The sequence below is a fragment of the Cyprinus carpio genome, chromosome B9 (genome assembly GCF_018340385.1).
Source record: "Cyprinus carpio isolate SPL01 chromosome B9, ASM1834038v1, whole genome shotgun sequence".
NCBI lineage: Eukaryota > Metazoa > Chordata > Actinopteri > Cypriniformes > Cyprinidae > Cyprinus > Cyprinus carpio.
Genome location: NC_056605.1, coordinates 17,183,376 through 17,209,735, shown reverse-complemented (window position 1 = coordinate 17,209,735; position 26,360 = coordinate 17,183,376). Strand labels below are relative to the sequence as shown.

General features: G+C 35.2%; 1 long non-coding RNA gene across 1 annotated transcript; it reads left to right on the top strand.

The window, feature by feature from the left end:
• Window positions 1-1,286: 1,286 nt before the first annotated feature.
• Window positions 1,287-22,129, top strand: LOC122138479. The gene is made up of 3 exons (XR_006155612.1): window positions 1,287-1,353; window positions 17,907-18,041; window positions 18,970-22,129. It is a non-coding gene; the product is annotated as an uncharacterized LOC122138479 (long non-coding RNA).
• The last annotated feature ends 4,231 nt before the right edge of the window (window positions 22,130-26,360 follow it).

Here is a 26,360-nt window from a genome sequence, read left to right as displayed (position 1 = left end):
ATAGGGAGTACGTGTTATTTAATAAAAATATAATTATATTTTCAAGCATAGTCTGTGGGGTAAAATGCCCCCCAGTGGTCAATGAGCAATTACTGTAGTTATTCTGTTCTTAACATAAAATCCTTAGTTTTCCCATCAAATATATTCTAACTCAGGGGTCGGCAGTTTTTTCAGCATGATGTGCCATTTTTTATTTTTCTGGTTAACCACTGTGCCAATCATCTTACTGCGTTTTCTTTAACATTAAACTGATGCTTCGCATTTTGCTTCTGTAAACAGTAAACCCCGCCTATTTTGATTTGATTGGCCATTTCAGTCATATTGACATTGACGAGCACTGTTTAGACCGCTGAGGCTTTGATCTGAAGTGCCCAGTATGTGCAGCAGTCATGCGCATCGGTCCGTAGACTAGCGCAACTTAATACTCACACTTTAATAGTATTTAGTGCTTCTAAAAGTCTGTGTGACTATGATAAGTTATTACCTCAAAATATAGTTTTCCCTATTGCTCACGTGCCAGCGATTATCCCTTTGTGTGACACTGTTGGCACGCGTGTCGTAGGTTGCCGAACCCTGTTCTAACTAGTTGGTTGAATAAAAATATTTGGATTTTATATTTAAAAATTACCTTAAGTTAGCATCAGGTAGCGAGTTAGCTAGCCAGTTAGCATCAGCTAACAAAATGTTTCAAATAGGCTACTATAATTTTGTAAATCATAATTATTGATCTTTTTTTTTTTTAAGCAGAAACTGTCTGTACTCTGATTTTGCTGTAAATGTTTAAAGCAAATTGCTTTGTCAGGGGGCATATGGGGGGCATATTACCCCACCCATTGGAGCGTTTTGGTATTGCATGCCTATTAATAGCATGCCTATTAATAACATATTGGCTGTTTATTGGCACTTATAAAGAATATATTCTGTATGACAATATTCTACATCCCTAATCCTACCTAATACCTAAACTTAATAACTACCTACTAACTTTTAATAAGCAACAAATTAGTAGTTTATTAAGGCAAAAATTGTAGTTAAACGTTCAATAGGTGACTGTCTTCAGAAACATTTTTTTGTTGTGATGGTTGAAAGTCTCTTTGCACCCCAATAGCAATTAAGTTAAGTGATAAATGTATTTATATGTATTTAAATATTCTGTGGAAGGTGTAGGACCACGAAATGTTCGTCCAATCAAAACGCTTGTTCCGAGCATTTTTATTGGCTTTCCTACCTGCCTGTCAACATGTGTATTTGCATACCTCTGCGCACCCGGTTCGTGCAGACAGGACACGTCATCAGCTGTGCAGACAGAGCGAGAATGCCAGGCAAACATCAACAACCTGATCTTCCTTCCTGGTATTGTAGTACTTTTAACTATCTGTACTATAAAGTTTTCTCACCGGTGAATGACACACAATGTATTGTATTAATGTTGTTTCTGATCGTCTCGTCTGTGAGTGTATATGTGTTCAGGAGGCATGGCTTTGGATGGCGATTGCAGGGAGGGTAGGTCGTTTGCATTCAGTGCTTTTAGGATAAAGTTAGCATTTTCCAAGATCTCCTACGGCACCTTTAATATTTATTCAGCAAAGATGCATTAAATAGTTAAAAAGTGACAGTAAAACACCCTGACACCCTTTTTACCCTGTCAAAATGAATGTATATGTTTAAATGAGACAAAAAACAAAACAAAACAAAAATAACAACAACAAAAAACATTTAACATTTAATTTTTTTCAGTCACACTTTATTTTAAGGTCCAATTCCATTCATTTTTTTCAAAACTATACATATAGTATATACACAACTATACATAGTTCTAGCTTGCCAGACATGTTTATTATTGTTTAACCTGCCTATTGTGTTACTTGCTATTATCTGTGCTCATGGTAGAAATTTGTAGCACAACAACATAACCCCTAAATAGAAAGAATGGTATGTAAATGTTTAGATATTTTTGGTGGAAAGGTCAGACATAGATTGTCCAGAATGCAGCAAGTCATGCTTGAAACCAGAAGGTATGACAGTCAAACAATAACCCCACTGCTGACAAGCCATCTGTAATGTAATATATACATGTAGGGCCAGAGCAACTGGCATTTGGCATTGACAGTATGGGGCATTTTAGACCAATTATGCCACATACAGATGGATTGCCATCAGACGCCTCATACAAACAATGTGTCTAAACGTGTTACCACAAATATATAATCAACATTTGTGAATTTGTGAAAAGGTAACAAAGGAAACAAAGAACAGAAAACAAATGAACAGATGGCTACTTTTTTATAGCTACTACTTAACAGCACCTTCAAATTGTAAGATAATGACAACAATTATTACAATACTTAGACTAGGCAATGGTGTATCTGTATTGCGACAGGAAAGCTGTATTGACTTCTCCCCAGACCTCTAAATTTGCATCTACAGAACTGGCTAATAACCTGCTTAAATCATTCATTCATGCCCCAGGGGCGACCCACCCTTCAGTAGATGCTAATCGTTTTACATCACCACGGATCACAGTGTGCTAAGTGTGTCTTGCTCCTGTAGGAGGGCAATTCATCAAATCAATCCTGTCTAAAAACGGGGGTCTTAAGATGGGTGGAGGGTTAGGAGCAGAGAGCATTTTCCAAAGCACTTGTAAAAGTTTTAATCCTCCTAAAATCTGATTTCTCATCAGATAACCTTCATATGGTTTAGACTGAAATTAGATACGACATTTAATTCTGTACGCCACTGCACGGATTCTAGATGCAACTACGCAAGTCTCTTGGTACTCAAAAGCCATCATATTTCAGCACATGCGGGTTCTTCAGCTGTTCCTCGCAGTGCTGGGAATTATGAATAATTTGGGCTGGTTTGATCATCAAAGTTGTTTCCCACATCACCTTGACCTGATTCTTGAACACATTTACATTTGCCTTATAAAATATGAGCACCAAAGCTGTTTGTATATATGGTTTTGACACTCCATATGCTTGATTTTGTGTAAAGTATCATTATAATAACTAAACAATTGTGGCATTACACTTTGTTCAGGTGTAACCATGGAAACACCACAGAATGGTATCCACATTTATTTGGACTGAAGAGTTTTAAATAAACACCTGCTTTTCTCTAAAACGTTTTAGATATTGGTGACTGTATGAATTATTGACTCAGATAAATATGACAGGAGAAGCTTTAAGAAACAGAAACAAAACTGTACAAAAATTATCTTCGCTCATGGTTTAATTAAATTGAAATGAGCTAATGCAACACAATTCCTAAACTTAATTTAATTGTGTGCAGTCCAGTTCAGTTTGTCAAATAGATGTTTACTTAATCCATTTGTGTTGTGAATACACAAATCATATTCGTTGGCAATAACTGACACTAGGCAAGGGATTTGTAGTTCCCAGCTGGATGGGAAGATTAAATGTTAAAATTAAGTGTTATTGTATGTTTTTTTTTATGGTAAACATTTTAGTTTTTATTGTTCTGTGGGATGTAAAAGTCGGAAATTATCATTGTTGTTTCCCACATCATCTTGACCTGATTCTTAAGAACACATTTACATTTGCCTTGTAAAATATATGTGCACCAACCCTGTAATGGTTTGACATTCCATAATCCAAACTTGTTATTTTGTTCGGTTAAGCTGGGATTTGAAAGAGCTTCTGTAATGTTGGCATTTTGGCATTTCCATTATGCTACTGAATGATGGTTAGTTCATTTAGGTAGACATAGAATATCAAAACTACTCACAGTCCCACTCCCTAAACTCCAAAGCTATTCTGCCTTTGATTTCATTGATATTTCAATCATTTATATTTAATCAAAAATGCAAAGACCAAAAGAAACTGGAATAGCACACAATGTCAGTCAGCCAAAAACTAGTCCAAACAAGAAAAAGCATGTTCATTTCAGTGTTCACTGCCCCATGTGTTACCCAATGCAAAACCTCAGTTTTTAACCTTATAACTGACTTTTTTACTAGTAGTATTGTGTTAAACTGACATGAATAAAAGCTGAAAATTGTGTATTATTTGGCAAAACTGTGTGTACATTCAGTCATATGAAAAGCAATTTAACCCTTAGGAATAAGAAAAAAAGCAGAAAACATGATTGAAGGCTGCACATCTGCTGCATCATTTGTTATGACAATTCGTTATTTATCATAACATCATGTCAAGGCATTTGATTAGCTCCTCACACCAAAGTTCACACCACAGCTGGAACTATAGCAGTGGGTGAGGGAAAAAATAAGATACTGTACATGTTCTCAGTCGAGGCTATTCATAAAAACCCTGATGCAAATAAAAAATAATGGCATAATAAGAACCCTACGGCCAGTTGTTCTCAATGTCGTGAAAAGGTAACACACTTCAGAAAAGTGTTCAACCGCTGCAGGGACAATTAAATCCTGCATCCTTTTCATCTGAAGCACCCCAAACTGATTTTCCCCCAATTCACTCTTAATCAAAGAACTGATTACACTTGATACCCTCCTGCGGCTTCAAAAAGACAAGCAGCCAACACTGCAGCGTTTCTTCCGTATTACTTCTGACCATGATTCAAATTGGAATTATCCTGGAGTAGTGTGAAGCCTCGGGAATGTCTGTAGCTCTCTGTTTAAATGAACAGATTGCTTGTGTTAAACAGGTTCAACAAAGAGTGATATTATGCTTCAGGAAAAAAGAAAATCCTGCTCCTGCTGTTTAAAGGCTTTCTTTAAACTTCAATCAAAGAATATAACGTTTTTATACATTGATATACAGACTCTGTTTTAAATCCCACTAAGCTTTCTACCTAGACATCAGAAACATTTCATATGCAAAGACTGTTCCAAAAGTAGCCAGAAAGATTATGCTGCCTTATAAGAGACGTAATTTTGGCTAAAGCAGCATTTTATATATAATCTCCAGGCATAACATGATCTCATGAGAAAAGGAAGTTTTGGAACATACTGTAGGAGGCAAATGCATGCAATTTGATTTGCAGTAGCGCAAAAGCAGATCATAAAAAAATAAAGACGTGAGATACAAATCCATATTAATATACCACCAATTTGGTTAGTGCAGTGACAATCTCGATGAAACTGTTCATCCAATTCAACAGAATACTACTCAACAGTCTCTGTGGCATTTTGTCACCAAAGAATCAAGGAAATAATATGTTGATTACAAAACATATTTTATTCAGTACTGAAAAATGCCAATAAAAATTGTTCAAAAAAAAAAGAGGAAAATTTTATAAGGTAGTTGACAATGTAGACAGCGAGTGCACAGATTCAGTCCAACTGAGTTCAATTCAATATGGTCCATTAAAAAATTAACATTCTTCTTCTGTAATGCAAAACTCATCACCTTAGTTTTCATCCACATGGCTTTATACTAGCTCAAACCCTTTGTCATATTTACAAACAAAAATGATACATCTCTGTAAACCTAAATCAATTGCAATAATTTTAATTAGTAAAAATCATTATAAAAATTGTTAAAGGGTTAGTTCACCCAAATATTAAAATTATGTCATTAATGACTCACCCTCATGTCGTTTCCAAACCCGTAAGACCTCCGTTCATCTTCGGAACACAGTTTAAGATATTTTAGATTTAGTCCGAGAGCTTTCTGTTCCTCCATTGAGAATGTATGTACGATATACTGTCCACGTCCAGAAAGGTAATAAAAACATCATCAAAGTAGTCCATGTGACATCAGAGGGTCTGTTAGAATTTTTTGAAGCATCGAAAATACATTTTGGTCCAAAAATATCAAAAACTACGACTTTATTCAGCATTGTCTTCTCTCCCGGGTCTGTTGTGAGCGCGTTCACAGCACTGCAGTTTAGTGATATCCGGTTCGCGAACGAATCACTCGATGTAACCGGATCTTCTTGAACCAGTTCACCAAATAGAACTGAATCGTTTTAAACGGTTCGCGTCTACAATAAACATTAATCCACAAATGACTTAAGCTGTTAACTTTTTTAACATGGGTGACACTCCCTCTGAGTTCAAATAAACCAATATCCCGGAGTAATTCATTTACTCAAACAGTACACTGACTGAACTGCTGTGAAGAGAGAACTGAAGATGAACACCGAGCCGAGCCAGATAACGAATGAAACATTGACTTGTTCTCGAGTCAAGAACCATTTATGTCGGACGCGCCCGATTCGAGAAGCGAAGAGCTGATGATACTGCGCATGCGTGATTTAGCGTGAAGCAGACTGACACACAGCGCGTCTGAACCGAGCTGGTTCTTTTGATGATTGATTCTGAACTGATTCTGTGCTAAAGTTATGAGCGCGGGTAAACAGAAGGCTTGAATCAAGGGCAATCAAAATTAAATTAAATTAAATTAAATTTATGCATTTAGCAGACGCTTTTATCCAAATCCAATCAAACAACATTCAACCATCATCTATCAACTTATGTGTTCTCGGGGAATCGAACCCCCAACCTTGCGCTTGGTAACGCAATGCTCTAACACTTGAGCTACAGGAGCATCACCAATCATCGCCAATTAAGTCATTACGTCGAGCTCAAAAGAACTAGTGAACCGTTTTCTTCAACCGGTTTATTGAATCGAACTGTCCGAAAGAACCGGTTCGCGGAAAAGAACAGAACTTCCCATCACTATTAGTTATCCGAAAACCGATGCAACCGGTTCTTGACTCGAGAACGAGTCAATGTTTCGTTCGTTATCTGGCTCGGCTCGGTGTTCATCTTCAGTTCTCTCTTCACAGCAGTTCAGTCAGTGTACTGTTTGAGTAAATGAATTACTCCGGGATATTGGTTTATTTGAACTCAGAGGGAGTGTCAGCCATGTTAAAAAGTGTTAACAGCTTAAGTCATTTGTGGATTAATGCTTATTGTAGACGCGAACCGTTTCAAACGATTCAGTTCAATTTGGTGAATTGGTTCAAGAAGATCCGGTTACATCGAGTGATTCGTTCGCGAACCGGATATCACTGAACTGCAGTGCTGTGAACGCGCTCACAACAGACCTGGGAGAGAAGACAATGCTGAATAAAGTCGTAGTTTTTGCTATTTTTGGACCAAAATGTATTTTCGATGCTTCAATAAATTCTAACTGACCCTCTGATGTCACATGGACTACTTTGAAGATGTTTTTATTACCTTTCTGGACGTGGACAGTATACCGTACATACATTCTCAATGGAGGGACAGAAAGCTCTCGGACTAAATCTAAAATATCTTAAACTGTGTTCCGAAGATGAATGGAGGTCTCACAGGTTTGGAACGACATGAGGGTGAGTCATTAATGACATAATTTTCATTTTTGGGTGAACTAACCCTTTAAGCAAGGTTAAGCAAAAATAAATAAATAATTAAATAAAAAAGAATAATAATAATAATTTTATCATAACAGTTTGTTTTCTTATGCTGATTTATTATTCTGTTAGCTTTGTGTGTTTTGTGTTCTGAAACACTTTTATTGCACTAATGAATCAAGCTTATTCTACCACCCAAAGGAATTAAACTGCCAGACATGGCCAGGTAGGCAGACAGAAGGCCATTTCACGGCTGATAAAGGGGCTAACGGTGGTGTAACGGATCAATAAACACACGCCAGATTTACACACGTCCAGACAGTCGATGAACAGACAGCAGGAGCACACATGATCCAACACCACACCAGTCATGACCTCATTTCCTGCTCTGGTACCAGAGAGTTAAACAGTGTAAGAGGTGGACAGCTTTTAAACCCAGGGCCATTGCTTATGTATAGCAAGACTGGTAGACAAAACACGCACCGAATAACTGTAGAAAAAGAAACAGCCACAGGGAGATTTAATCTCTGTGTACTGTACTAAAGGCTATAGAAGCAATAGAAATGTCTAGTTTTTATTTGTCTTACAGATATTCTCAATTAGGACACAATGTGAGCTTGTAGGATCTAAGATCTTGGATGTCTGACTGATCTGAAATTAGGTTAAAACAACACAAATATTAATTTTTCCTTGAATTGGAAATGCATTGCTAGATAGGGAATGTTATCTAATTTTAGATATTACTAGTGGGGTGACCTTACTGTTGGGAAGAGCAGACGAAAATTAGATACATGATTTTTCATAGCACTATATACATTAAAAGAATAGTTAAGTTCACCCAAAAATGAGAATTTGCTGAAAATTTACTCACCCTGAGGCCAGGGCCGGATTAACGCACAGGCCTACCGGGCATGTGCCCAGGGCACTAGACTAGAGGATGTCCCAGCCGAAATACAGTTCCCTCCGGACTGCCACGTCAGAGTCTGGCCCTGCCTGAGGCCATCCAAGACATAGATGAGTTTGTTTCTTCATCGAAAGAAATTTAGCATTACATCACTTGCTCTCCATTGGGTTGTCTGCAGTGAATGGGTGCCGTCAAAATTCACTGCAGACAACAATTAAACAGCTGATGAAAAACATCACAATAATCCACTCGCCTCCATCAATTAATGTCTTGTGAAGTATAGTACAATCCCTTTTTTTCACTTCCTCCAGTGACAAAGTCCATTTCCTAATTTCTTCTCACATCAAGGTCCACTGATATATTTGGCCTTTTCCACTAAAGAAAGCAATATTATGGATAGAGGACTCATATTTATACATAGCAAAAAGAACTGGTTTGATTCTTTTTATCATAAACACAGCTTTTTACTTTACAAGACTTTGATTGATGGACTTGAGTAATGTGGATTACTTATGGATAATTGTGATGTTTTGATCAGGTGTTCATTCTGACGGCACCCATTCACTGCAGAGGATCTACTGGTGAGAAGTGTTGTAATGTAAAATTTTTCCAAATCTGTTCCAATAAAAAAACAAAGTCTTTTACATCTGGAAATGTAAACTTTCAGCATATTTTAATTTTTGTGTGAACTATTCCTTTAAAATGTGCTTCTATTTAAAGGATTCTTTAAAGGGATACTCCATCCCAAATTGATAATTTTGTCATTAATCACTTACCCCATGTCGTTCCAAACCCGTAAAAGCTCCGTTTGTCTTCAGAAACACAATTTAAAGGTGCAGTGTGTAGATTTTAGTGGCATCTAGCGGTGAGGTTGCGAATTGCAACCAATGGCTCTGTCCCCCGCTCACCCCTCCCTTTAAAGAAGCTACCATAGCAAATTCAGGACTAAGATGCGCTGTCACAAAATAGCATACACAGCATCCGGTGATAGGAAGGGACACAGAGGAGACCGTTGACAAAGGAATTATTGAATAAAGTCGTTATTTTTGTTTTCTTCACTTACAAAAAGTGTTCCCGTCACTTCATATAACCCAGATTGCACGTCTGATGGCAGATAGAGTATTTTGACGACGACTTTCAGACCTTTTAATGGACCTTGACACTGTTATTTACTTGGCAGTCTATAGGACAGTCACAGGCCTCCCGGTTTTCATCGAAAATATTTAAAATTGTGTTCCGAAGACAAACAGAGCTTTTACGGGTTAGGAACGACATGGGGGTAAGTGATTAATGACAAAATTTTTATTTTGGGGTGGAGTATCCCTTTAAGTAGCAACAAAGCAATTTAATATTATGTTACAGAGTTTAAGAAGTTTATTTTGAAAAGCATGATAAAGGATCATAAAAGATTACCACAGTGGTTGCAATTAAGATGAATGTTAAATATACCATTCAAGAATGACTGACTTTTGAAAGTACATTTCTTTTTTGAAATACAGTTCTGACTTGCTAAGGAAAACCAATGTTTACATTTTGCTGAAACTTATTTATAAGGCACATTCAGCAATAAAATACAAGCTACACTAGTATCCAGCTGAAGGAGTCGATTCTGCATGAGAGGGATTCAGGTGAGCTATTGAGCATTATTGACCACGGAGCATGACTAATACTGGTCTGTCTTCTCTTTAAGTTCACTTAAGGGACAGTCACAATCCGTATGATGAGGATTTTTGGCATCACTGAACTGCACATGTTCTTTTATAGGCCTAGAACTACATTGTTTGATATTATATAGATTATTTAAAAGAGCAAAAAAGTGAATTACATCCTTAAATATTGTGCTGAAAAGCCTGTATGAATTATAAAGCAGTATTGCACACACAGAACCTGTTTTTGCATTTAAAAATGTGTGAGGCAGAGCAGTGGAATGCAAGACAAGGTCTAGACTCTAGAGAGATGCACTTTAAAAAGTTAACTTCTTTGAACTTGACACCTGAAGTGCAACGGTCAAACACAAACTTCATGTTAGAACTGTGCAGTGGCAACTTGGATATGGAACCAAAATTTCTGAGACAAGTTGCTTAATAAATAATTAATACTGAGTAAATTATATCTTAAACTCAATATATTCCATTCCTTTGTTTGTTTTTTTGGCTTCACCAATGAAAATTGTTTCAGACAAAGCTGCAACACACAGTAGTGAAGGTTCATTCCAAAATAATTATGTTTTTGAACAAGTCCGTTTGGAGAATGATTCAATGACCTATTCATAAAGACAAAACACTTGTTTCATTCCCGAATGAATCAGCATTTGAAAACGAATCAGTTGAAAAAAATTGTCAATGATTCGCACAAAACTAAAACCGACTAATGCCAAAAAGAACCAGCTAGATGCTATAAAAATATCTGTATGTATTCAGAGAAGCGGCGTTGTCTGTTGTCTGTTTTGGAACTACATCCAGCTCAGCTTTTCTGTGAGGCTGTAAAGCTCGCAATGGCTCTTTGATCCCTGCTTATCTGCTCTTCTCTCTCAAACACATGCATGTGGCTCACACACCCTTAGGGCTCATGGGAAAACAACTACTGAGAGTGTGTGCTTTTGAGTGTGTGAGAGCACACATGAGACAGCGACTCTTCCTGGCATCTGGCAAGCTCGTGATGTGCTGTTTCTCTTCTTGGAAAAACTGAGGAAGGAATCTGGCTAGTTCCTGATTCCTCCCCTGGAAATATTGGAGCAGAAGCTGACAGCAGCGACTGCTGTGATGAATAGCCTTTTAAAACGATGAAGTACCTCGCCGTCGTTGTTTTTTCCTCCGACCTACGCCTGATGGATTGGCTCTTGGCTTGCAAGCGTCAACAACATTAGCTTCAGACCCTCAACATTGCCACAGCTTGTAAGGAAACTTGCATTCACAAAGCTGCTATACCACTCCACAGTCACAGTGAAGAATATTTTTTTAGCCATTACAATGACAACATTTCAAAAATAATTATGTCTTGCACGTTATATTCTATATCAATGGCCACAACAGTGTAATATTACAGTACATCACATTGGCATTACTGACATCTAATACAGAATTTGGTTGTACCAGACAAAATACCCCTTTAACATTAGTGTCATTTTAGGACCAACATGTTCGGAATAAGCAGGGACCAATCAATTAGCACTCATATCCTTTGCAGAAAATTTGCTTCTGTGATATGTTTTCGCTCTAAAACTAAAGGAAAAAACATTAATTTGCATGTGACATTGTTTTACGGTCTTAAAAATGTTTTGAATTAAGATTGTTTTCAATAGATTTTATGTGCCTCCTAGCAAAACATTTAACTCTAAGTAGCACAGTTCCTGTAGTTAGCACACATTAAATACAACACACACATTTTTAATAAAATATATAAAAACATGGATTTTATTTTCAGTTTAACTTAAGCTATAGGCACATCTTTCTTAAAGGGGTCATTGGATGCCCATTTTCCACAAGTTGATATGATTTTTTAGGGTCTTAATGAAAAGTCTATAACATACTTTGGTTAAAATTTCTCAGTGGTAGTGTAAAACAACACTTTTTACCCAAAAAAGTGGCCCAACCAACAGGTTTTCAGCAACCTGTTCTGTTCCATGTTCCTTTAAATGCAAATGAGCTCTGCTTATCCTGCCCCTCTCTTTCATGGGGTGACAAGCCATTCTCATGATACTGTTTACTTTAGCCGAGGAACTTGTTAACTAGCATGTTATTAGGAAAGGCGACTTGCAAAGATTCATAAAATAACCTTATACTCACTTCTTCTGTAGGTAAAGCTGGATCACTGCTGGTTTGTTTGTTTGTTTGTTTGTTTGTTTGTTTGTTTGTTTGTTTGTTTATAAAGCACAATTAAAACAACATAACGTTGACCAATGTGCTGTACAATCTCTAAATAAAAATTTATTACACAGTATTAACTTTCAGACAAACAATGACCAACAACAACAAATGTTATAAAATAGCTCTTGCTAATTAGTTTGCAGAACCAAACGCTAATTCAAGTAAATGCACTTTAAATTTTCATTTAAAATAACCTAATGATGGAGCCAGTCTGAGATGTAGAGGTAGCTTATTCCAGCACTTTCGGAGCTGCTACTGCAAATTCCCGGTCACCCCTCAGTTTCAATCCATTTCTCAAAGATCTAATTTTGAGCTAGAAATGTCTGCAATTGGTTCAATGCCATGTTTTCTCGAATTTTAGATAAAAATGGCAATTTAGAAATAGGCCTGTAATTAGATAAAACATTTGAACTCAAATAATTATTTTTTTCAAAAGGGGCTGTACAATGGCATGTTTAAAATCCATCGGAACTACTGCTGTTTTGAAGCTTCTATTAATTAAAGTCAGTATACTGGGATCAATAATATCAAACATTTTCTTAACTAATCCTGATGGAATAATATCACAAGCATAGTTTGTAGGTTTTAACTGCCCAATTACCTCAGCTAGAGAATTAAGATAAACTTAATTTGCGTGAACATAAGCACATTTAGGTAGATCGGGGGTGCATTCTTTTCAAAAACAAAGGTAATCCACTGCGTCTTCAGTGGATCAGATGTCAGAATAAATGACAACTGCTGTGTTCATTTATTTTATCCAACAACAGAACACCTCAGTCGCTTAGGAGCCATTCTTGTCTACATATGCTCCAGCGGTGAAACAATGGCGGACTGAAGACAGCTCACTCAGGGCGGGTCTAAGGTAAAACTCCAGTGCCAATCCACAATTGTGGGAGGGGCCTGGGTCTGTGTGACATCACACAGTCAGGCATCTGAGAATGGCTTGATATGAGAAAGGGGAAATGATTTAATGAGATGAAAAAAAAAAAATCATTATAGGGTGGTTGTGTACACACACTGCCAACACACATTTCATTTCAAACAACTTGTAAAAGTGCATATCACCTCTGATGACCCCTTTAAGTAAATAATATAATATAATATAATATAATATAATATAATATAATATAATTCAATGATTCGCCTAAATTAAAAGTAACTTGTCGCCACCTCCTGGTGTAGAAAAGTAGAAAGAGCAACTCTGTAGCATAGATATAGAATTTTAATCTCTTTTTTTGTAATTGCTATAAATGTTTGATCCAACCCCCTGAATGTGTGTCTGAATGTGGTTGCTGTCTTCCCTGTGCAGCTCTGTCTTGTAAAAGAGATGTAATTCTCTGTGGCACCAACCAGGGTATATAAAGTTTTAATAACAATAAACAGTTCTGTACTGATCTCGTCTCATTACTTCTGAAAGGAAATAAAACACATTTCACATTTAGGTTCATGTTCTCCAAGAGATACAGTATGGAACTGACTGAAGTGACTCATGAAATATCTGCATTGTATTTGAAACCACACTGTAAACAGTAATGTGCAAATTAGAATTCAGCACTGATGAAAGCTATTACTTTAAGAAAAGACATTGTGTTTCCTCTCTGCTGACTCTGACACAATGTACCAGGCAGTGGAAATGACCTCTCCCAGGGTATGAAAAGAAATACAAACATGATTTCAACAATATAGTTTTCAACAATAAAGACAATAATTCTTCTTACCGATTTTACGGTACATTTTTTTGACAGCTGAAAATAAAGGCACTGAAAGTTGTTTTTTTTTTTATGTCTTTCCGGATGTCTACTCTTCTGTTCAATTGTCCTTACATTTATGAGAAGAGCAACAATCCAGCTTGCATGCGTGGTACGGGTGTGTATGCAGATGAGCTCTAATTTAGTGTCTGTGAGGCCTCTTAAAATTGATGTAATTAGAAGCAAATGTCTAGTCATGTTATACACTTCTTCACGCTTGAGACAGTAGAATATAATACTCATTCATGAACAGCTCATAATGAGTTCACATAACAACATATAATCTAAATGCTCACAAAGAATTATAATTATACATTTTCATAAAGCACAAGGTCATAATTTGCAATATATATATATATATATATATATATATATATATATATATATATATATATATATATATATATATATATATATATATATATATATAAAACAAGATTGAAGATTTTGACTTCTGTTGTATAGTGTATATGACATTATACAAGGATATCACCTGTTACTGAAGGGACACAGGAATGATAAACAAGATAATTTTGCATCTATTCCCACATTCCCACAGACTGTTTAACCTTTAAAAATGTTCAATTCAATTCAAATTGTGTAATTCCTAGTTACCACGGGATGCCAATCCAAAGAAGGTAATAAAGAAAAATTAGTCTAGCTACTGTTCCAACTAAGCAAAAAATTATGTGTTCAAACCAAACAAAAGAAATATAATGTGCATTTGATCAGATGCAACTGAAGTACAAGGTCATGAGATACATTATGAGAATGCTTCGCTAAAGAGATGTGTCTTTAATTTAGATTTAAACAGAGAAAGTGTGTCTAAACCCTGAACGTTATCAGGAAGGCTATTCCATAGTTTGGGAGCCAAATATGAAAAAGCTCTTCCCTCTTTAGTGGACTTAGTCCAGAGTTTTGCGACCTTAGGGAGCATGATGGATTGTAGCGTGATAGAAGACTAGTCAGGTATGCAGAATTAAACCCTTTAGGGCCTTAAGATGTCAACATAGAAATCTTATATATTGATCTGAAATATTGAGTGCCCACAGATTGTAATTCTTGCAATCACAGTGTATTAAAGCAATCACCCACAAATTAAAATTTGCTGAAAATTTATTTACTCACCCGCAGGCCATCCAAGATGTAGAGTTTGTTACTTCACTAGAACAGATCTGGATAAATTTAGCATTGCATCATTTGCTTACAAATGGATCCTCTGCAGTGAATGGGTGCCGTCAGAACGAGAGTCAGGCATCTGAGAATGGCTTGATATGAGAAAGGGGAAATGATTTAAAGAGATTAAAAAAAAAATCATTATAGGGTGGTTGTGTACACACACTGCCAACACACATTTCATTTCAAACAACTTGTAAAAGTGCATATCACCTCCGATGACCCCTTTAAGTAAATAATATAATATAATATATAATATAATATAATATAATATAATATAATATAATACCCATTTACTGTAGAGGATCCATTTGTAAGCAAGTGATGCGATGCAAAATTTCTCCATATCTGTTCTGATGAAGAAACAAACTACATCTTGAATAAGTACAATTTTAGCAAATTTTTATTTTTGTATAAACAATTCCTTTAATATACCGATAATCAAAGCAATTTTGTTCAAGTTTCAAACTTGTAACTGGGCTTTCAAGGAGATAAATACTACTGGAAGCGGTGTTAAGCTCAAGCTATCTGACCACTGCTGATGATGGAGATGTACTTTCCATATCAATTCCAGATTTGTGCTCAAGGCTGGGCATTCACTGAGGACAGATGGTGGGTGGGCAGAACATGTTGTTTTAAAGCAGCTCAGGGTCAGTCCAGCTTGTATCGCAGTCCCATTTGGCCTAATGGGCATCGGCATATGAAGTTGAATCCCAACACAGGGAGTGAGCAATTACTGTAGAGTGACAGAGCAATATGATCACATAATCAGTGGTTAGATAACAGCATTCACTATGTTTTCTCTGACTACTACTTTTGCTATTAAGATATTTCCTATATTATATATATACAGCACTGTCTGTATTCTTTTGGTACAAATTTGTATTTATTTATTTGTGTGTGTGTGTGTGTCCACCAGCTGTCAGTGTTACTATATGATATTTTATTAACAAGGTTCAGGAGGAGAGCGCGTCAGATACTTAGCCTAATTAGCACAGGTGGAGCGCACTTAAGATAACCAACACTATGGTATAGTATGGTACAGCTGACTTACCTCTATCCATTGACGGTTTATCAGCATCCCCACTCCAACCCATCTCCTCCACTTTGAGTTTTCATATTACACTTATAAGGGGGGGGGGGGGGTACTCTAGGTTCGGGTCATTCCCAAGCTCAGAGCCCTTCCCCGGACAGCACGCCAAATATGCATTATAATACTTCAGCTAATTATATGTAAGTGTGAACTTGTGAACCTCAGGCCGGACAGAGTCTCAGGTGTCTCAAACAATACGCCTATTCCATAGAATCTCACCAACAGTTTGTGTTATGTCTGCTGAAGCCTTGCTTTAGGTACATTATTTCCTTTTACTGTTTTTTTTATGTGAAGACTCAAAAAGGCGTAAAAAGGAACAATGAATATACAGTAAGAGAGCAAATGAGTTTCAAGCTTCAGTCACACCAGAGAAGTGGCTAAATGGGAATGGAGGGTAAGATTAGATCCAACACAATCTGGGGTAAAAATGTATTGATCAACGACATTTAATCTCATAAAAGTTACTAAATCTCATATCAGTACATTATTGATAGCTATGCTCTTAATTTTACAATTTCAACTGAACATATACTGTATAGTTTACCCCAAAATTAAAATTCATAATTTACAAACCCTCATCTTATTGTATTTATATCTTAATGGATAATAGTGAATTGTGTATTTATATTATTTTGGATATTAAAATTGAATTAAATTCATAAAGTACAAGTATTGTTTTTATTTTAATGTGAAAAGGGTATTTAGACCTTTAGGTTACAGCAGATCTCTTCATAATTGGGTCAGAAGGCCCCTAGTGGCATGTTGTGTATTTGAGGTATTTAATATTTATTATAATTAATGGACTTATAATTCATTATTTAATGCTTTCATAAAAATTAGACTTATATTTTTCATTACCTTCAGTATTCATCATAACCCACGGGCTACCTGAGTGTCATTATTCAATTTGGGTTCAGCTAAATAATATAAATGTATAATTTTACATAAAATATTTTATTTATTATTTTTCAACAACTAAACTATTAAATGTTGTTTTAAATATGCATGATATATTCTGTGAAAAGGCAAAACGCTGTCTATGACTGTTGAAATCATTCAGATATCCTGCTTTTATTTAAAGTAAAATCTGGGTGTACAACAAGATGTGACATTTTGGTCAATTGCCTTTTGTTTATTTAATAATCCATATTTCATAATAGGTAAATTAGCAACAATACATTATATTTAACAATAGGCTTGTCCACCACATCAAAGATATGAAGTATTGACAATTAAGTGAATTACAGTACAGTGCTGTACTATTGTAAAACAAGTGTAGTAGTAAAGCACCATTCAATCAATCAAGACAAAACTAATTATGCCCATGCTGTGTGGTGTAAAGAAGTCATTTGTTATGGACTGAGACAGTGTCATGAATTGATAGACTGGGACTGCAGGTTCAACACAGATAACGAGAGGAGTACACAGCTGCTATTTCTTTTGATAGGCTTGAAACTGCTGATAATGTGCATAATGACAAGGTTAAGGTTATGGATTTTTAGGCAGGAGCTATTAGATGCTTTTAATGAGAAATAAATATGGTGTGACACCATGAAATGGAAAACCTGTGTTTTCATAAAACATGATGCTGAAGATTGCACAACATGTCCAAGGCTTAATCCAGATAATAAATAGGTTATGTTATCCTCTTATGCAATATAGTACGATATAGTGCAACCATAAACGACTGCATGTTCAAAATTGTTTGCTTTGATTATGACAAATGCAGGGTTAGGTAGATTAGGCATATATCACGTTTTCTGTGAGCAAGACATGTTTTATTCATCTGCTGAAAGCTCAGCCCTACCTCACTGTCACACTCGTTCTCTCATTATCAGATTTGTTCCACTGCTAGAGGAGGGACAGGATGACTCTCTATCAGTGACAAAGAAATGATGGACAGATATCCAGGCACCTCTTCCTCTAAAGCCTGTGGTATGATTAGTGCTGACTGCCATGAAAAACTGCATCAGGTTTGTGCCCATGTGTAGCTGTGTAAATGCTTATGATGTGTCAGTGCTTATATATCTATCTATTTATTTATCTGTCTGTCTGTCTGATTTTATTTTTGTTATAAACAATAATATTTTACTTATATCTAAAGTTTACTTATGTTTATTATTATTTATCTTTTTTATTTTCAATTTTATTTACTTTTATTTTGAATTTAATTATTATGATATTAATTTGAATGTGTAGGTTGGGTTGGAAAAGCTGTAATTGTTCTGTGGTTTGTGTTCCTTTGGATACAACAAAATGTAATAAATAAATAAATATATATATATATATATATATATATATATATATATATATATATATATATATATATATATATATATATATACACACATATATATATATACATATGTGTGTGTGTGTGTGTGTGTGTGTATACATATATATATATATATATATATATACATTTGTATGTATGTATATGTATAGATAACTTTTAATATTTTTTTCAAAATCATGTTTTTTTTCATTGTGCATTCCAATTAATCTCAATCAAATAAAATACAGCTAACTAACACAATAAAAACATTATTTTTGAAAATTAAAAAAAAGTTATCTGTAAATTCTTACATCTAAATTGAATTTTGCTTCTTCATCCATTTCTGTATTTCTAATCCAAGTATTGCAATCAATAATTTTCTTTAAAATGATGTAGCTCATCGAGAATAGTGGTATTTAAGCATCACTGTAGTTATTTTAGTATCTATTTTAGTTTTTATCAATATTTTGGGTTCGTTTTTATTGTCATATTGTCTGCTTTCATTGTAAAGTATTTAGGTCAATTATTTTATTTTATTTTAGTTAAAGGACTCCACAATAAAAATTTCCTGATAATTTACTCACCTGTGTTCATAATCACTCATGTCCATGTCTTTCTTTCTTCAGTCGAAAAGAAATTAAGGAGGAAATTGAGGAAAACATTCCAGGATATTCCTCCATATAGTGGACGTCAATGGGGTTCAAGGTCCAAATTGCAGTTTCAATGCAGCTTCAAATGGCTCTACACAGTCCCAGCCGAGGAATATAGGTCTTATCTAGCAGAATGATTTGTCAATTTTTATTATTATTATTATTTTGCATTTAAATTTATATACTTTTTAAACACATACGCTTGTCTTGCAATAGCTCTGCGATGTGTGCCCATGGACCTTCACCCGTTGTTATCTATAACAATCTGATACAGTATTCATAAATGTGTTTGTTATCAGAATATGATCTGAGCACAGTAAACTACACAATAAACACACTACAGACCAGGTATTAGTTCTCCAACATGCTTTGGTAGCACTTATTTCAGAGCCGAGCTGAGCTGCCAGACACTGATGGATAGCCAGGCTGTCTGAAGCTCATATTGTTGGGGAAATTAAAGTGGTAGGTGAGTCAATAAACATTATAAGGTTTTGGGTCAAGGGACCTTTCACTGGCACACTCGACTCCAATCACTCATTTGGTCTTCTTACGATAAATATCAAAATATCTCCAGATCAGTGCTAGCAACCCTACATAAACTACTACTAACAACAGACATCTGATTACACTTAAGCTACACTTTAAAAAATGCTGGGTTAAAATCAACCCAGCACTAGGTGAAATATAGACAAACCGAGCGAATGGGTTGTTTTGACCCAGCAGTAGGATTAAACATTTAACCCAGCCTTCTGGGTAGTTTTATTTAACTTAACTATTGCTCAAAAACAACTGTATTTCTCACTTAAAATGAATCCAAAATAGGTTTGAAATTAACATTTATTAATATGTTCAATAAATTAACATTTATTAATAAGAGGTGGGGGCTCAAATAGGTGATTTTTTTTTTTTTTTTTTAATTTGCATGAACTGTCTGATTGATTATTCTGAATGAGTCAAACCTTCTGACTTTAAATATGAGAACTGTTCATTCCAATCAAATTCATCAATCAAACTTTCCAATGTTACTCGTATAGAGAGTGAGAGAACTTTTCAGACTAAACAAGTCACTAGAATGAAATGGACTTTCTAACTCTACTCATTATGACAGAGACAGAACTGTTCAGGGTGAACCAAGTCACTAAAAATGAGTTATACTTACTAACTCTACTCATTTGAGAAAAAGGAACATTTAGGATGAATCAATTCACAAAGTACTGCCAAACTACTTAAGATATTACCTACTTTTAGTGAGTAACACCCCAACACTGTTTCAGTAGTGCAGTACATATCTAAATACTACCATACATTATTTTAATGAAGAGGTGTTAAAAAGTTAACCATTCTCTTATAGTATTTATCCAGCTCAGCAGACTTCATTTATGACCATTAAAAAAAAAAAAAAAAAAAAAAATCTTCTCTTTGAATAGAGATCTGAACAGCTTATGATCACTTTTCCTGTGATATTTTTAATACACCTAATACCTAACACAATTACTGCCTGCCTGTGTCTATGCAAATGATCCATCTGCTCCAGGGAACCTCATGAGGGTCTATTGTGGAGAGCAGCGTGATTGGGTCCTATTGTCTGTCTTATCTGCTGTGTTCATTGCAGATTGGAAAGCACTGCTCATTTCCTTGTCTTTTGATGCCAGTGGGAGTGGGATTTTTGACAGGATTTTTCTGTTGCTATATTGCACCTGAAAACCTTGAGACACCGTGATGATGAGTGACTATATTTATTTATTAAACTTCAAATTTATTCTCATTAAAAAAAGAAGGAATGTCAATCAAATCACTGTCATCTTTTAAAAAGGACATTAACTTGGGTAGATGTGAACAAGAGTTCAGTTTGTATTCATACTGATAAAAGTTGTTTTCCTGATTTTGCAGAAATAATTTGTCTTGCATGACAGGCCATTTTTCATTATCACTCCTAAATGTGTAAATATGTTTACCTCATCTCACCAGCTATAAAATATGCTTTAGCTTTTTAGTCAAGTTTAAGTTATGTTTTATGTATTGAAGTCATGGATGAAGTTGGATGTTGCCTCACAAACAAGACACTAGCTATTTGTAACACCAAGATAATGAAAGTTAATATTGGCCAATATTTAACAAAACAGCACATTAATCAAGCTATTCATTATAGAAGAAAGATGACTGCACTGCTGTATCCAAACAACACAATAAGCACCCTTTGCTTTACCCTCATATATTTTGCAACCTGTTTTCTTGTATTTAATATTCATTAACGCTTCTATTTAGGCCTTAAGTACCGACTCAATTTGTCTATGGCTTATAAAGGACTATGGCTGTGTAAATTCAATCCTGCTAAAATGTTTTATTGCCCTAATCCATAATATGAAATTGCATTCATAACCAGTACAATATATTTGTGCCAAGAAGCAAGCAAACAAACAAATGCATTAAAAAATCATGCCAATTTCCCTTTTCAATCTGTGACTTAAGGTCATTTTGAAAGCAATCATTTCATCTGTATAAATCAACAGCTCTCTCACATGGGTCAGCGTACCTCCCTGAAATTAATTTTAGAGATGCATATGTTAAGCAAAATAAAGCAATAAATCACTTGCATTGGAAGAAAGACAAAAATTGGATAGAGTGAGAGAGTCTGTGGGATGGAAAGATAGATAAAGTGTATTTGCACGAGCACATGAGTAGGTTTAAGTGTCTGTGGGCGTCCTAACTGGGTTTATGCATTTGCCATCCAGCAGGACCTTGAGGGCAGACCTCACACGTTCATTTCCGCAATCACTGTCATTCACCTTAGACACAATGACCACATTTACGAGCCCCAGCATCCAATTTACATGAGAGCTCATAAAACCTGACCACAATTTTATATCATTGGCCATTAATGACAGGGATCACTGCCTTCACCATCAGGACAGAAGAAGAATGGAAAATAAAGCCCAAAGGGACATCAGGCAGCATGCATGGAAGAACGTTACACTCACATACACACATCATTACAGCCATGAATAATGGTGGGTCAATAAGTCATAAAAATGTCTCTTGTTAGCGATCTCTTGTGTTTTTTAGACCTCCGAATAAATAACCCCTAAAACTTATAAAATGTCTGTCCACAATGTTTCAGCAATCATTTTTTTTTCTGTTCCACACAGAACATAGTCAGTTATTTTAATTATTTGCTTAATATTTTATTGTCAAATAATGTTTCTTTTATTTTTCATATTCACAGTAATTAATTCATTAAAATAAGTTAGTTAAAATAAGTTCAATTAAAAAAAAAAAAAAAAAATCTGTTCTGTGCAAATGGCCAAACATACAGTATTCTTGCTTTCACACACTTACATTCTCCATTCACATACATACATTTCTACTCTCACACACTTACTGTACATTCTCCTTTCACTTACATACATTTCTACTCTCTCACACACATACATTCTCCTTTCACATATTCTTGCTTTCACACACTTACATTCTCCATTCACATACATACATTTCTACTCTCTCTCACACACATATATTCTCCTTACACATACTTACATGCATTTCTACTCTCTCTCACACACACATACATTCTCCTTACACATACTTATTTTTTTTGCTTTCACACACATGCATTCTCCTTTTACATACATATATTTCTACCTTTTTTTGGTATCCATTACTTCCTGTTAAGCAGGAAGTCACTCTCAGACCAGGAAATACATGTGCGAGACTTGCTCAGCTCTTCCTCACAATTTTACAGTGATGCTATTCAAAGTCATCCTGTTTTCTTTTCAAGTACATATTTTAAATTTTTAACTTTAACATATCATTATGTAACCTACGTGTTCTACAGATCTGTGTACAAGTGTTAAGACACTGATTTTGATCGTATTGACAGGGCTTAATGCTAAGGACATTTTCTACTTGTCCGGTTCGGCCAGTGGTTTAATTTTTTATTTGCCATGGCAAAATTTTCACAGGCCTTGCCACAATCAATCAATCAATAACTCAATAAATAAGACTTATTGTTTTCATTGTTGACTGTAACAGTGTACTGTAATAAATAATAACCATTTTGCACAAAAAGGTACAATAGTTCAAAGATAAAACTGAAATGAACCATGCTTTTTCAGGTCTTTCAGGTAGGTCTAACTCTATTTCAGTTAAGGATGCACTGATCAGGATTTTTCGTGACCTATTCCAATTTCCGATTTTATTTATTCATTTTACAATCAAATGAGCCAATTCCCATATTCATTGCCAATTTATTTAGTTCTTATTACTTTTCTTCTAATTATTATTATTATTTTACATTTAATAAATGCTTATTTTGCTCTGTTTCTGGCCAAACTAACCTTGAACAAACAAACAAACAACCAAAAATATATGCTACATGAAACAACTGCACAAAACAAAAACATCAGACGGGCTGAATTAATATTTTATTATTACTCTTTATTATTATTCGTTTTATTACCCTAATTATATGTATGTCTGCACCATGTCTGTACTTTTTGTACTGGAAGCTCCTGACACCAAGATGAATTCCTTGTGTGTGCAAACACTTGGCAACAAAGCTCTTTCTGATTCTGATGATAAGGCAAATTCACTTTCTGACAGCAGGTGGCGCTTATAGAACAATAGCGTTTCCTGAGTTATTGCTGCACGCAGCGGTGCGCTAATTAACACTCCTTTAATGTGTAATGTGTAATGTGTTAACGACGGTAAGAGGACAAATAAAATGCCATCGAAACTTTTCGGAAGACTACAGAGCCCCTCTGGTCCCACTTTGTCTCCACTATACGCCTTCCGTTTCCACTATACGCCTTCTGTCTCTCTCTCACACTTACATACATTCTTCTCTTACATACACATATTCTCTTCAGACATACATACATTCTATATATATATATATGTATGTGAAAGGAGAAGGTATGTGTGTGTGAGAATAGAAATTTATGTGAATGGAGAATGTATGTGTGAAAGCAAAAATATATGTATGTGAAAGGAGAAGTTATGTGTGTGAGAGTGTAGAAATGTATACATGTGAAAGGAGAATGTAAGTATGTGAAAGCAAGAATATATGTATGTGAAACGAGAATATATGTGTGTGTGAGAGTAGAAATGCATGTATGTGAATGGAGAATGTATGTGTGTGAAAGCAAGAATATATTTATGTGAAAGGAGAATGTATGTGTGTGAAAGCAAGAATATATTTATGTGAAAGGAGAACAAGTAAATGGCATATTACTGTATATGCATGCCAAACATGTGCGTATCATATGCGTACTATTTATATGCATTTTCATGAGACCGGGCTCACTTTTACTGTTGTTTTACTCACTTAAAAATAATGTAATTTCTAAAAAGATGAAAGAACCTGGCACAACCAATTCCAATAATATTCCCAAGAAAGGAGGAAGAAAAATTACATTGTCAGTTTTTCCTATTATAACTTTTAAATGACATGGGGGTATGACTAAAATGGCTACATCCACTCAAACCACAGTTATTTAAAATCCACTCCTATGTTAATTAGTATATTGGGACAAATACTAAATAACTAATATGATTAATGAAAATGGCTCATTGAACATTTACTATAAAAATAAATATTGTGAGTTTCATATTTTATCCAACAACATATTAGTTACAGTATGATGTATACATGTGAAAATGTACTGCATAAGAGGTATGACCCAGTTTTTCTGCAGAGATGGTTTGTAGATGAATCTCTCTGTTCTGAGAGAAGCTCTGGTGCACTTTCAATCACACTGCTGGGGCAATTTATTGTTCCATGCACAAAAACTAAATCAATAGACGATTATGTGGATGGAATGGTCAGACATTATCGCTCTACCGAATCATGCCTGCAAACACACACAGACTCACAGATAAGGGGTGAGATGGATGTCTCACTAAAAATACAATAGCAGTCAATCGATAGGTCCGAGATGGATCCAGATTCCGTCAGAGATGAATCTGTTACCTCTCCATGTTAAAAACTCATAAACAAACCCAGCTAAGACAACATTAACTGTCATTAAGGGCAGCAGTAATAAAGCACTCAGGGAATAACAAGGAGAAGACTTCATATATTAAGTTGGGCTCTAGTTGTTTAAAAAAAAAAAGAAGAAGAGGATAAACAGCAAGGTTTAGACAAAAAGTTTCTTATTTTTAAGTATTTTTCACTGGCTGCATATGCAGCATGAACCAATCAGCTTGTGCCAAGTCGTTTAAAGGGGTGCTATTATGCTTTTCACTTTTTCAACTTTAGTTAGTCTGTTACAGTATGTTGCTGTTTGAGCATAAAAAAATATCTGCAAAGGTACAAAGCTCAAAGTCCAATTCAAAAGGAGATATTTTATTTAACAGAAATCACTTTTCAAAAACTACAACGAACGACTCGTTTGGACTACAACGTATATTTTCCGTGATTTGTGATATCACAAAGATCAACAAATGGTTGAGCTGCACTAGAGAAGGCAACGAGTGTTATCACTATGTCGGAGACTTGTAATGATTGTAATGCAATCATGATTTCAAAGAGTACGGTGAATTCAGGTTGATTGGGACACTTTTTTCAAGTAATTTCAATGATAAAAGTGTCCCAATCATTTGATTTTGTAAACTATCCAATATCACAATAATAAAATGTATAGTTCAGTCATGAAACTCTAGATGGCGCAGGCTGACAGGTTGTTAATGTAACTGATGATATTCAGAGAGTTAAACGACTTGGCACAAGCTGATTGGTTCATGTTGCATATCCAGCCAATGAGTTTACTGTTTTACATTTAGCATTCACTAGAGCATTTTGCAGCGCACTTCAGAGTTCCTCTGAAACCCTCCACCTTCCCCAGCTCCACCTGTGTAGATGTGCTATGGATTATTATATAATCACAGCACTGTATCAGTGTATGCATTGGCATTAGCAAGTTCATTAACAGCATCAATAATCCACAACAACAGCAATAACCAACATCAGCAGCATCGGGACAAAAATCAGGTAGTGCATTCCAGCCTTTATTTGAAAACGAGTTTTAAAAAGAAATAAAAAAGATACATTCCATAAGAATTGTTTATTGTTACATCTGCCTTGAACTCTCATCAAGACATCATATAGAACTACTAATGAGTGGAAGTTAAAATCTTCAGTGAATAACAGCTCAAATGAAACCCTAACATAAAGCTTGAGAAGACTTATGGACCCATTTTATGATAATTTTATGGTCCCTTTTTGTACTTTTCCTCATTCACTTTTTATTTTATTAAATGAAATTGACAGAATATTTTCCTTTTGTGTTCTAAGGAGTATGAAAGTCATACAAGGTTGAAACGACAGGGGGGTGAGTAAATTATTAGTTTCTGAGTGAACTCTCTTGCAA